This window comes from Phyllobates terribilis, unplaced genomic scaffold (assembly GCF_046119375.1).
Source record: "Phyllobates terribilis strain yellow unplaced genomic scaffold, ASM4611937v1 Scaffold_1__5_contigs__length_1240528914, whole genome shotgun sequence".
NCBI classification, from domain to species: domain Eukaryota; kingdom Metazoa; phylum Chordata; class Amphibia; order Anura; family Dendrobatidae; genus Phyllobates; species Phyllobates terribilis.
Genome location: NW_027362761.1, coordinates 214,183,201 through 214,196,848, shown reverse-complemented (window position 1 = coordinate 214,196,848; position 13,648 = coordinate 214,183,201).

Sequence of the window (13,648 nt, the reverse complement as noted above, 5' to 3'; positions counted from 1 at the left end):
CTTCCGTTGTGTTAGTGTTCCAGGGAACAGTTGTCCGCCTTGTGTCTGTGGCCATCCCACTGCTTGTTCCTTCCTGTTGTGGTGCTACACCTCCCTCCCCCTGTGTGCTGCTGTCCTCGCTAGTCATGTCACCTTGCCAGGTTAGGTCAGTGACTTAATCATCCACCACCTCGTCTTCCACTTCCGCACCCTGGTCCTCCTCCTAACTTTCTGGCAATTGTGTCTCATCATAACCCATCTCTTGTGACAATAATTGCACTTTCCCACCATCGCCTTCGTGTGACCGTGGCTGCTCAAATATTTTGGCATCACTACATGCGATCTCCTTTTGCACCGCTTGAAGCTGGTCGAGCGAGAGGGGCAAATCTATAAATGGAAAAGAGAACAGCTCTTCGGAGTGTCCAAGTGTGGGATACAGTTGTCTCCAGGCACTTGGCATGGTTGGATCAAAGAGGATCAGGGTGAAGAATATGTTGTCCAGACTCACAGCTACTGAGACTTGACCGTGTGGAAGACAGGGTGGTGGTGGTGGTGGAAAACTGACTGGAAGCATTATCTGCTATCCAACCAACAACCTTTTCACACTGCTCCGGCTTCAAGAGTGGTGTTCCGCGGCCCCCTAGTAATTGGGACAGGAAGGTAGTTCGACATGATGTGAGCATTTGTTGTGCTCCCTCAGCAGGCACAGTTTCATCTTGCCCACGGCCTCAGCCTCTGTGTTAAATGAGCACAGCAGATGTGCACGGCTGGTAGACAGGCAGGTGATGCGGGTAGACAAGCAGGCGGGCACGGCAGAAAGAGAGGCAGGTGGGCACGGCTGATAGGCAGGCAGGCACGGCTGATAGACAGGCAGGCGGGCTCGGCTGATAGACAGGCAGGCGGGCACGGCTGATAGACAGGTTGGCAGGCACTTGAACCTGAAGGCTGAGGAGAGTGTTAGAACACAAACAACAACCTTGAACAGGCACCTCCATTTAGGCCCGGGGACTCTTTAGGACGGCGCGTGTGGCCCCTTTAAGAGGGAGGGAGTGCGTGCGCGCCCTAAGTATAGTGCCTGGGGAACTGCGCGTGGTGCGCACACCCCGGGCAGATGCAGCAGGAGAGCCGGAGGATGCCGGACCGGGACTGCGGCATTGAGGGGATCGGCGTCTCTGCCCGGCAGGAGGCAGAGATGCCGACGCTACAGTACCCCCCTTTACGCCCCCTCTTCTTTAGGCCCGCAAGAAATTTTTCTAGAAGACGAGGAGCATGTATATTCTCCCTGGGCTCCCAAGACCTCTCCTCAGGACCAAACCCCTTCCAATCCACAAGAAAGAAAGTCTTTCCTCTTACCTTCTTGATGGCTAAAATATTCTGTACCTCAAAGACGTCCTCAGCGGAGACTGAAGCTGGAGTGGTACCTGGATCGTCAGAGAAAGGATTAAAGACAACAGGCTTGAGGAGAGACACATGAAAGGAATTTGGAATCCGGAAGGAGGCAGGGAGTTTCAGCTTGTACGCCACTGGATTTATTTGGTTCAGAATCTCGAAAGGACCGATGAACCACGGGCCCAACTTGTATGATGGTATCTTGAGATGGACATATTTGGAGGAAAGCCAGACCTTGTCTCCCGGATGAAATAGAGGCGGATCCAGACGTCTCTTATCAGCATGCCTCTTCATCCGCTCGTAGGACTGAAGAAGTGCAGATCTAGTGTCTTCTCAAATCACCGAAAAGTCACTGACGAGAGACTCCGCGGCAGGATTGTCCACTGAAGAAGAGATGGGAAACGGAATTCGGGGGTGTCGACCGTAAACCACAAAAAACGGAGACTTAGCAGAAGACTCACTCACATGGTTGTTATAAGAAAACTTGGCCCAAGGCAGAAGTTCTACCCAATCGCTATGGTGAGCGTTGACAAAGTGCCGAAAAAAAATGGTAAGGATCTGATTAATACATTCCACCTGACCATTGGACTAAGGATGATAGGCCGAAGAAAAGTCCAAAGTGACATCCAGCAGTTTGCATGTGGCTCTCCAGAAGAGAGAAGTGAACTGAACTCCTCTGTCCGAGACAATAAGGAGGGGTAAGCCGTGGAGATGAAAGATGTGACGGATGAAGTCCTTAGCCAGCACAGGTGCAGAGGAAGACCAGGCAAAGGAATGAAGTGAGCCATCTTGGAGAAGCGGTCAGCGACCACCCATATGACGGTAGATCCGGCAGATACCAGAAGATCAGTGATGAAGTCCATACCAATATGTTGCCAAGGAGCAGAAGGCACGGGGAGAGGAAGAAGACGACCAGCTGGGAGGTGCCTAGGTATCTTGCTACGGGCACAGGAGGAACAAGCCGCGACAAAATCTGCAACATCCTTGCGCAGGGTGGGCCACCAATAATGTCGGGCAATGAGCAGAAGTGTTTTCCTCTGGCCAGCCAGTTTGGACGAATGACCCCAGAGTAAGACCCTCTTCCGATCCTGAGCCGTTACAAAGGTCTTACCAGGAGGTAGATGAGACAGGTCAAGCGGAGCAACAGTCATTATTCTGGAGGGGTCAATGATGTGTAGAGGCTCCTCCTCTTGGTCGGTAGACAGGAAAGAGCAGGATAGAGTGTCAGCTTTAATATTCTTGTCTGCCGGGCAGTAATGGAGAGTGAAGCTGAAACGAGCAAAGAACAAAGACCATCTGGCCTGACGCGGATTTAGTCTATGGGCGGTCTGCAAGTAAGCGAGGTTTTTATGGTCAGTGTAGATGACCACCGAGTGCAGAGCCCCCTCAAGCAAGTAGCGCCACTCCTCCAACGCTAATTTGATGGCCAGCAGTTCTCGATCTTCAATGGAGTAATTGCGCTTGGATGGAGAAAAGAGTTTGGAGGAGAAGCCGCAGGTCACCATTCGCCTGGATGAGGATTTCTGGGTGAGCACTGCTCCAGCCCCGGAGGAAGAGGCATCAACCTCCAGAAAGAATTGTTCATTGCAATCTGGACAATGTAGCACTGGAGCGGAGGAGAAGGCTTGTTTAAGAGAGACAAAGGCATTTTCTGCCTTGGAAGTCCATTCCCTGGGATTTGCTCCTTTACGGGTGAGAGCAGAGATGGGAGCAGTCCGGGAGGAGAAATGAGGAATGAAGAGGCGGTAATAGTTAGCGAATCCCAGAAACCGCTGAATAGCCTTCAACCCCTCAGGTCGGGGCCACTTTAAGACGGCAGACACCTTCTCGGTGGTCTGCTCATAGAGGCATTTCTCATACTTTGCATACAGGCGATTCTTCCGGAGCCTCAGCAGTACCTGACGAACATCCCTCCGGTGAGAGGGCAGATCAGGGGAGAACACCAAGATGTAGTCCAGGTACACCACCCCGCAGGAATACAGAAGATCTCAGAAGATGTCGTTCACTAACTCCTGGAAGACGGCTGAAGCATTACAGAGACCGAAGGGCATCACGCGGTACTCGTAGTGACCATCCCGAGTGTTGAATGCCGTCTTCCACTCATCGCCCTGGGGAATCCGGACCAGATTGTATGCCCCACGAAGATTGAGCTTAATGAAGATCTTTGAGCCTTTTAGGCGGTCAAACATCTCCGAGATGAGAGGCAGGTGGTACTTATTTTTGATGGTAATCTGGTTTAGGCCCCTATAGTCGATACATAGACGAAGAGAGCTGTCTTTCTTTTTGACAAAGTAGAATTCTGCTCCAGCCGGAGAGGTGGATTTCTGGATAAATTCCCTAGCAAGATTCTCTTCTATGTACTCAGACATAGCATGGGTCTCGGCCAGCGACAAGGGGTAGATTCGCCCTCGAGGAGGTGAAGCACCAAGTATTAGGTCGATGGGGCAATCATACGGCCTATGAGGTGGTAGTGCCTCCTTTTTATCAAAGACGTCCGCATATGACCAGTAGGGTGCCGGCAGGCCAGGTAGGTTAGCTAGAGTAGACAGAGGTCGAGTAGGACGAAGTGGAACCAGACAGGACTTATGACATTTCTGACCCCAACGGAGCACCTCACCCATGCTCCAATTCAGGACGGGCTCATGTCTCTGTAACCAAGGCAGGCCAAGCAATAGGGGATGATAGAGACCGGACAGCACGTAAAAGGAGATCCTCTCCGAATGTAGCATTCCCACCTGAAGAGTTACAGGCTCAGTGACAAACAAGATGGTCTCAGAGAGAAGCTTTCCATCTACAAAGGAAACCGCTAAAGGATCAGCCAGACGTATGGCTCCACAACGGCCTGTTAAATGAGGTTCCCAGCGGCTCCGGAATCCAGATAGGCAGTCTCGAAGAAGCGGGTCTCACCACTGATAACCGAAATGGACAGAGTCAAGGGCGGAGAGGAAGAACTTTCGCCTAGGACGACCTCTCTGAGCGGTCCTAGACACTGGAGATTCCCGGTGTCACCGGACAGGAGCAGATTAGATGCTCTATTCTGCCACAGTAGAAGAAACTCCCCTCGGCGCGGCGGACCTCCTGGCGAGACTTGACCATCTTAACTTGGTCTATTTGCATAGACTCTGGAGAAGACACCAGAGGGGATGCTGGTTGTGAGACTGGCCTTTGGAAGGTTGGTGCGAGGCGCAGGGGTCTTCTCTCATGGGTCGCCTCCTTAGAATGCTCCTGAAAACGGATGTCGATCCGTGTAGCTAATGACACCAGGTCGTCCAGAGAGGAAGGTATGTCACGACCGGCTAGCTCATCCTTGATCCATCTGGAAAGGAACTCCCAAAAGGTGGACACCAGAGCCTCATCGTTCCAGGCAAGTTCAGATGCGAGGGTGCGGAAACGCACGGCATACTGTCCCACAGAGAGGCTCCCTTGGCGGAGTCGGAGAAGAGAGTAGGCAGTCGAAGACTTTCGTCCGGGCTCATCGAACACCTTCCGGAAAGCCGCTAGGAAGGCCTGGAGGTGGGACACCAGAGGATCCCCTCTCTCCCTCAGAGGGTTAAGCTACGCCAATGCCACAACATGATGAATGCCACCTTGGCCCGGTCGGAGGCGAACTGGTATGCCAGGAGCTCAAAGTGCAGCGTGCACTGGTTTATGAAGCCCTAGCAGTTTTGGTGGAGGAGCAGATAGCCGGGGTCCTGAGCCGGATGCCATAGCGCCACTAGGTTGAGGTTGCCGCTTGGTTAGAGGCGGACACAGTCAGGGTGGACAGCGCGTCCAAGCGGGAGTTGACTGTCCGCAGATAGGACAGGATAGTATCCTGTTGGGATCTCTGGCGAGAGACCTCTTGGTACAGGTCTGAGAGCGAAGGAGCCTGGGAGCCACCGGATTCCATGGCCTGTGCAAACTGTTACGGATCCGGGTGGCAGAACCTCTGTGCTGCGATACAAGGAGGGACCAGAGGGGCGTAACTAAGTGCCTACCCGGACCGACCCTGGCCACACGGCAGCTTAGTCGACTCCGTGAACCAAGGAGGGATCAGGAAGGTGAACCAGGTGCCACTCTGGGACCGACCTTGTGTGAGAGCAGGTGTCTCCCACGGGACTGATGGCCGAGGCCAACAGGCACAGCAGATGAGCATGGTTGGTAGACAGGCAGGTGATGCGGGTAGACAAGCAGGCGGGCATGGCAGATAGACAGGCAGGTGGGCACGGCTGATAGACAGGCAGGCAGGTTCGGATGATACACAGTCTGGCGGGCACAGCTGATAGACAGGCTGGTGGGCACTGGAACCTGAGGGCTGAGGAGAGTGTTATAACACAAACAACAACCTTGCACAGGCACCTCCATTTTGGAGGAGGTGCCTTATATAAGGGCAGTCCTCTGGCCATTGGCGGGGGATTCTTTAGGAAGGCGCGCATGGCCCCTTTAAGAGGGAGGGAGCGCGCCCTAAGTACAGTGCCCGGGGAACTGCGCGTGGTGCACGCACCCCGGGCAGATGCAGCAGGAGAGCCGGAGGTTGCCAGACTGGCACTGCGGCAGTGAGGGGATCGGCGTCTCCGCCCGGCAGGAGGCAGAGGCGCCGACGCTACACTCTGCCTGCATGCACCATCTCCATCACATCCACTTCTCCGTCCCTTGCCATGTGCCTTTGCCATTTTAAATTGAGTGTAATATTTGGCCCACTCCACACAATGTCTGTATTATTACCGCAGTAATATGGGATCACTTGTGATGACCACGGTTTAGGCTGTGGCCTTGTATTATAGTATTGGTCAGCGACCAAGTGTGAATAGGTTCAACAACACACAGCTAGCTGACTTTAAATGGAGTATACACTGTGTTCCAAATTATTATGCAAATAATATTTTCTCAGATTTTCCCAAATTACCTATATGAATTGCAGTCATTGTAATTTTCCAGTCAAATAACTATTAGAGTACAATTGAAAGGTTTTTGTACAAACTGCCTATGATAACAGTATATTTTAAAAAAAATAAAACACTGAAACTGCACTCAAAATGCATGTTCCAAATTATTATGCACAGCAGAGTTTTCAACCTTTTCATTTTAATAAAGAACAAAAAAATGTTCATTTTTGAAATTATAAGCATTAGCAGGTTATTACAAACTGAAATCAAACAGTTTTCAACTCAAAACTTTATTCTAGGTGATGTAACATTTGCACATAGGACCCCTTGTTCGAAAGGAGCTTCTGAACTCTCTCGTCCATTGAATTTGTCAGGTTTTCGATGGTTTCTGCTTCAATTGTTTTGCATGAGGACAGAATACCCTCCCAGAGCTGTTGCTTAGATGTGAACTGCCTCCCGTCATCATAGACACTCCTTTTGATGATGCTCCAAAGGTTCTCAATTGGGTTGAGGTCAGGGGAGCATGGGTGCCACACCATAAGTTTGTCCCCTTTTATGCCCATAGCAGCCAGAGATGCAGATATGTTATGTGCAGCATGAGACGGGGCATTATCATGCATGAAAATGATCTCGATGGTCCAGATGGATGGAGTGGAGGATGGCTGGTTGATGGACTCCCCATGCAAACACGGTTACGGCGCTAACAAGGAGGAGGTGGAGTAATGTTTTGGGCTGGAATCATGGGGAGAGAGATTGTCGGCCCTTTTAGGATCCCTGAAGGGGTAAAGATGAACTCCATAATGTATGTTGAGTTTCTCAAACAGCACTTCCTTCCATGGTTCAAGAAGAAGAACCGTGCATTCCGCAGCAAGATCATTTTCAAGCATGATAATGCCCCGATGACGTCGGCGGTCGCGTGACCTGTCACATGACTAAATTACGTCATGGAAGGCCCTTTTACACAACCGCGAGACACCGGGAAGACCGGATGCATCGGAGAAGGAGACCGGGGGCCATCGGAAGGAGAGTATATGTTTTTTGTTTTATTTTTACCATTTTTATTCTCTTTTTTAACTAATTTGGTCACACTATATAAAATCCATGCCGGTTGCATGGATTTATATAGTGTGACCAAGTTGTCAAGCACTTTCCAAGTGATGCTAAAATTGCTTGGAAAGCGCTTGAAACCCGCATGCGAAATCACATGATCAAAACGCTTCACTTACGCTTGTCCTTGGCAGGAAAAACACATGTAAAATCCGCATGCGTTTTTTCTGCCAGGTTGATGCAGAAACGCTCAGGAAAAATCTGGTGCATTTCTGCATCGTGGCCACGTAGCCTTAGTTTAGATATATATATTGCTGTGGAATACCTGACTAAAACAAGCAACAATTCTCTCCCTCACTCAGCAGCAGCTCTCCCTACTCTGCCTGTTTCAGGAGTACACTGTGTACTTCAGCTTTATCCTAGGTATACCACTTTTCCAAACAAAGTCCCTGAAAATGTTATGCACCTTCCTAAACCAATATTGGGAATACAGATGGGAGAATTATGCAGTAAATAAAGAATGCTAGGAATAAGGCACATTTTGATAAGATTCATCATTCCGAAGACTGCTGAGAGCAGTAATTTCCCCCATGCTTCAACTTTATTTCTGGACCTAGTTACCAGTGGACTCAAGTTTAAAGGGATATAATTAGTGATGAGTGAGCACTAAAATGCTCAGGCACTCGTTGCTCAGGTCGAGCAAATTGGAATGCTCGAGTGCTCGGTCCGAGTAACGAGCCCAAGTCTATGGGAAACTCAAGGAATTTTCCGGCGGCCCCCCTCGGCGGTCTGCAGAGGGCCTAAAAATTGTCCAAATCGATGGGAACAGTGCTCAAATGACATGGGAACAGCATGGGGAAGACCCCTGGAAGCATCTCTGACTCCCAGGTCACTGCTGTCAACAATGTTGTCAGAGGTATTACGCCACTTTTACGGACTCACAATAAAACATACAAAAACAAAAAAAATGGATTTTCCTGGTAAAAATGTTAAGGAACATACTTTCCAGGGTAATGACTTGTATATAAGGCAAAATAAAAATAAATAACCAAAAACAAAAATGCTCCTCCACACTTTGGGCTATGTTCACACATAGCGTTTTTGCACTTTTGCATTGCTTTCAACGGTGAAAAATGCATTCACCAGGAAATGTCATTTTAACATTTTACTACCTTATCTGGCCATGTGGTGTGTGAGACATCATCAGACACATCCTGTTTCATTTATGAAGCAGGGACTCTGAAAGTCACAAACACTATTTTTATAGGGCCATCAGGTGGCCCTTACTATTCTTAAAGGGCCAGCAGTCGGCTATGCTTTGTGGTTCCCATTATTAAAGAGTGGGTCTCCTATACTGTTATTGCGTATGCAGTGATTGCATGGGCTGCTAAAAATTTGGAAAAACCCCAATTCCCCTTTGAAGAGACATTGAGGAGGGTCTCAGTAAAAAAAATGTTCCCATTATAAAGTAGTGGGTCTCCTATAGTGGTAATGCCGATGCAGTGACTGCAAGGGCTGCCAAAATTTGGGAAAAACCCCAATACCAATTTAAAGACACATAGAGCTGGGCCACAGTAACAACATGTTCCCATTAGAAAGGAGTGGGTATCCTATACTGTTTGCCTATGCAGTGAATGCAATGGCTGCCAAAAATTTTGGAGGAACTCCAATGTCCCTTGCAAGAGACGTAGATGTCGGAGAGCCTCCTGAAAACAATGTTCCCATTTTTAAGAAGTGGGTCTCCTATACTGTTTGCCTATGCAGTGAATGCAACAGCTGCTAAAAATTTGGAGGAACTCCCATGTCCCTTGCAAGAGAAGTAGAGGTCAGGGGGCTTCCTGAAAACAATGTTCCCATTTTTAGGAAGTGGGTCTCCTATACTGTTTGCCTATGCAGTGAATGCAAAGGCTGCCAAAAATTTGGAGGAACTCCAATGCCCCTTGCAAGAGACATAGATATGGAGATATGGTAGATATTGTGGTGATATGGTGGTGGAGGATGAGGATGAGGAGATGGAGGAGGACAAGAGCAAATAGACAAAATCAGAAAGCTTGTACCCATGTCTTGGTGTGAAGACAAAGGTGCATGCGAATAGAGTTAGACCTCCCAAAAAAAAGACACTGTATTTGAGTTTATGCTATGCTGCTATCATTCGTTGGTTTTGAGAAGTCTGGCCCAATCCAGCCCTTGTTCATTTTTTAAGAATCAGCCTGTCAGCATTTTCAGTTGACAGGCGGATGCGCCTATCGGTTATAATTCCACCAGCGGCACTAAAAAGGCACTCTAACAAAACGCTAGCTGCTGGGCAGGCCAGGACCTCCAAGGCGTAGAGAGCCAGTTCATGCCATGTGTCCAGCTTGGATATCCAATAATTATAAGGCAGAGAGGAATCATTGGTACAGTCGACAAGGTACCTCCTCAGCATTTTCCGAACTTTTCCCTCCTTGGGAGAGTACCCCATGCCTCAAGGCCTGTGTGATGGGAGGGTCTGAGAAAACTGTCCCAGAAATTTGACAGTGTTCCCCTGCCTCTGCTGGATTGCATTTGTGTCTCTCTCACCTGTACTCCTTGGTTGTCCAACGAACTGTGACCTCTGCCGCCAGCGTTTTCAGATGGGAATTTTTTAACAAATCCGCAACAAGGGCATTCTGGTACTGCCCCATTTTATTAGGCTTGTCCAGCAAGGTAATAAGAGACATAAAGTTCTCCTTGTAGCGTGGGTCTAGAAGTGTCACCAACCAGTAATGACTGTCACCCAAAATTTGGACAACGTGAAGGTCACGGGAAAGGCAGCATAACATATACTCAGCCATGTGTGCCAGACTGCAAAGAGGCAAGACTTCAATGTCCTCACCAAGAGGACGACTGACCATGCTCTCCTCCTACTCCTCTTCATCCTTCTCCCTGTCTTCAGTCCATCTACGCTGAACAGACGGTATGACAGTTGTGCAGGTAGTACCGTCTATAGCGCAGGAAACTTGCTCCTGTTCTTCCTCCTCCTCCTCATTGTCAACCAATCCACGTTGGGATGAGATGAGGCTGGGCTGTGTGGAATCACCCTGTATGGTTCCTTGCTCCATCTCATTGTGCTCTGCCTGCAATGCATCCTCTTTAATTGTGAGCAGAGAGTGTTTCAGAAGACAGAGAAGCGGGATGGTGATGCTAATTATGGCATCATCGCCGCTCACCATCTTGGTCGACTCCTAAAAGTTTTGGAGTATGGTACAGATGTATGACATCCATCTCCACTCCTCACGTCTTATGTGTGGAGTCTGACCTGAATACCCATGGCCGTGTTGATGCTGGTAGTCAACAACTGCCCTCTTCTGCTCACAAATCCTTCCCAACATCTGCAATGTAGAGTTCCAACACGTGGGGATATCGCACACCAGTCGGTGAGCTAGAAGCTGCGAAAGCTGGTGAAGCACAGCAAGGGCGGCGGAAGCTATAGCTGACTTTCTAAAATGGGCACACACGCGGCATACTTTGACAAGCAGATGCGACAGATCTGGGTAGGTTTTGAGAAACTGCTGAACCACGAGGTTAAGCACATGGGCCAGGCATGGTACGTGTGTGAGCTCGCTTCGCTTCAGAGCCACCACCAGGTTCCAGCCATTGTCACACACGACAATGCCTGGCTGTAGGTTCAGCGGTGTCAGCCACAGATCTGCCTGCTCTTTAAGAGCTGTCCACAGCTCTTCAGCATTGTGTTGTTTGTCACCTAGGTATATTAGGTTCAGCACAGCCTGTTACCGCTTTGCCGAGGCAGTGCTGCACTGCTTCCAGCTTCTGACTGATGTGCTCATATTGGAGATGGAGGCTGAAGAGGAGGAAAAGGAGGTGCAGGAGCTGTAGAATGTGGGGACAACCCTGATTGTTCTCACAATCCTCGGCGTCGGGAGGACGTGTTCTGTCCCAAGGTCTGACTGGGTCCCGGCTTCCACTATATTAACCCAGTGTGCCGTCAGCAAGATGTACCATCCCTGTCCACAAGCACATGTCTACGTGTCCGTGGTTAGGTGGACTTTCCCAGTAACTGCGCTGCTGAGGGCATGGCTAATGTTGTGGGACACGTGCTCGTGTAATGCGGGGACGGCACTCCGGGAGAAATAGTGGCGGCTGGGGACCAAGTACAGAGGGACGGGCGCCACCATCAGGTTGCAGAAAGCTTCCGTCTCCACGAGCCTAAAAGGCAACATTTCGAGCACTAGTAGTCGCGAAATGTGTGAATTTAGTAGTGTAGCCTGTGGGGTGTTGGCTGTGCATTTGCACTTGCATTCCAAGGACTGGGGTAGGGACAACTGAATGCTGCGCTGGGAAACAGAAGTGGACGTGCTTACTGATGGTGTTATTTGAGAGTGTGCACCGACACGTGGAGGGCGGGAGGCATCTTTGCATGCGCCATGGACAGGGGATTGGCGTGCACGCACAACAGCGGAAGAAGCTGTGGTGTCACCCACAGACACTGTTTCTGGACCCTGGGGTTCGGCCCACTTAGTCAGGTGCTTTGCTGCCATGTGCCTGGTCAGGCTGCTAGTTTTGCTACCCCTGCTGATGCTGGCCTGGCAGGTGGTGCAAATGGCCTTTTTGGGGTTATCTGCAGAGTCTTTAAAAAAGAACCAGACTCTGGAAGACCTAACTATTCTGTCCCCATGGCCTGTGGCTGTAAATATGGCTCTGTGAGATGCTGGATCTCTTCACCTGTACATACAATTGGCGACGGTCACAGATAGTTCAACTCAGCTGTAAGCTGTAGGCACACACGTTGTGAAGAATTCAGAAGGGACTTTGATTTCTTTAAGAACTCTTGTTAAATGCATGAATACAGCAGGTAAAAAAGACTTTCTTCAGACAGGCTGAAAGCACATGAGCTTCCTATGGTGCCAAGATGCAGAATGAGGCAAAGCAGGAAGAAGAAAGATATAGTGACATCACAGCCAACAGAGGGAGACACGGAGAGAGAAGGGACAAACTTCAAGGAAAGTGAAGCTTACAGCTATGTAATACAGAGCAGTAATGAAATAGAACAGCAGTGCATAACAACTATAAGAAAGTCTACAATAGTCCATAAATGGGACAAAACACTAACAGTTGTACGGGCAACTTCCGTCGTGTTGGTGTTATGGGAACATTTTCCTACCTTGTGTCTGCGGCCACCACACTGCTTCTTCCTGCCTGTTGTAGTGCTACACCTCCCTCCCCCTGTGTGCTACTGTCCTCGCTCTGCATTTCCCCCGGCCGGGTTGGGTCAGTTACTATATCATCCACCACCTCGTCTTCCACTTCCACTCCCTGGTCCTCCTCCTGACTTTCTGGCAATGGTGTCTCATCATCATCATCATCCACCTCTTGTGACAGTAATTGCACTTTCCCACCGTTGCCTTCGTGTGACCGTGGCTGATCAAATATTTGGGCATCGCTACACGCGTTCTCTTCTTGACTTGCTTGAAGCTGGCCGGGTGAGAGGCCCGAATCTACAAATGTTAAAGTGAACAGCTCTTCTGAGTGTCCAAGTGTGGGATCAGTTGTCTCCGGGCACTCGGCATGGTGGGAGGAAGGAGGATCAAGGTGAGGAATATGCTGTCCAGACTCACGGCTACTGAGACTTGACCGTGTGCAAGACAGGGTGGTAGTGGTGGTAGCAAAGTGACAGGAAGCATTATCTGCTATCCAACCAACAACCTTTTGATAATGCTCTGGGTTCAATAGTGGTGTGCTGCGGTCCCCTAGCAATTGGGACAGGAAGGTCGGGCAACAAGATGTGGGTACAATTTCAGCTTGCCCACGGCCTCGGCCTCTGCATGCACCATCACCATCACGTCCACTTCCCTGTCCCTTGCCACGCACCTTGCCCATTTTAAATGGAGGACAATATTTTCCACGTTCACTAGAAATTGCTGATTTTGGAACACAGTTATATGTGATATGTCTGACAGAGAACCACGGTTTTAAATAGCAGGCCTGTAATTTACTAATATTATTCTACAGAGAGACCTAGTGTGAATAGCTTGACCGACACACTGCAACAGAATGGAAAAGGAGGCCAATATTTTCCAGGTTTAGTTCAAATTTCTGGATTTTTATCGCTGAAATATGGAACAGATCTGGCTGTATTCTGCAGTGCTAACAAGCAAATTGAGCAGAAAAATGGTGGACGCTGGATTGCTTTTTAAGCAAATAACTAGTATTAAGATAAAAAATAATTGCCTTGGCCCCTGATACCTGGGCCTATGTCTACAAATATCTGTAAGAACAGCAGCAGCAGGAAGGTGCTATGGACCCTCTTGCACTATATGCACTGCAGTCTGCCACATACACTGCCTGCCTAACTCCTGCTATCACCTTCACCACTGAAAATATGCACCTGG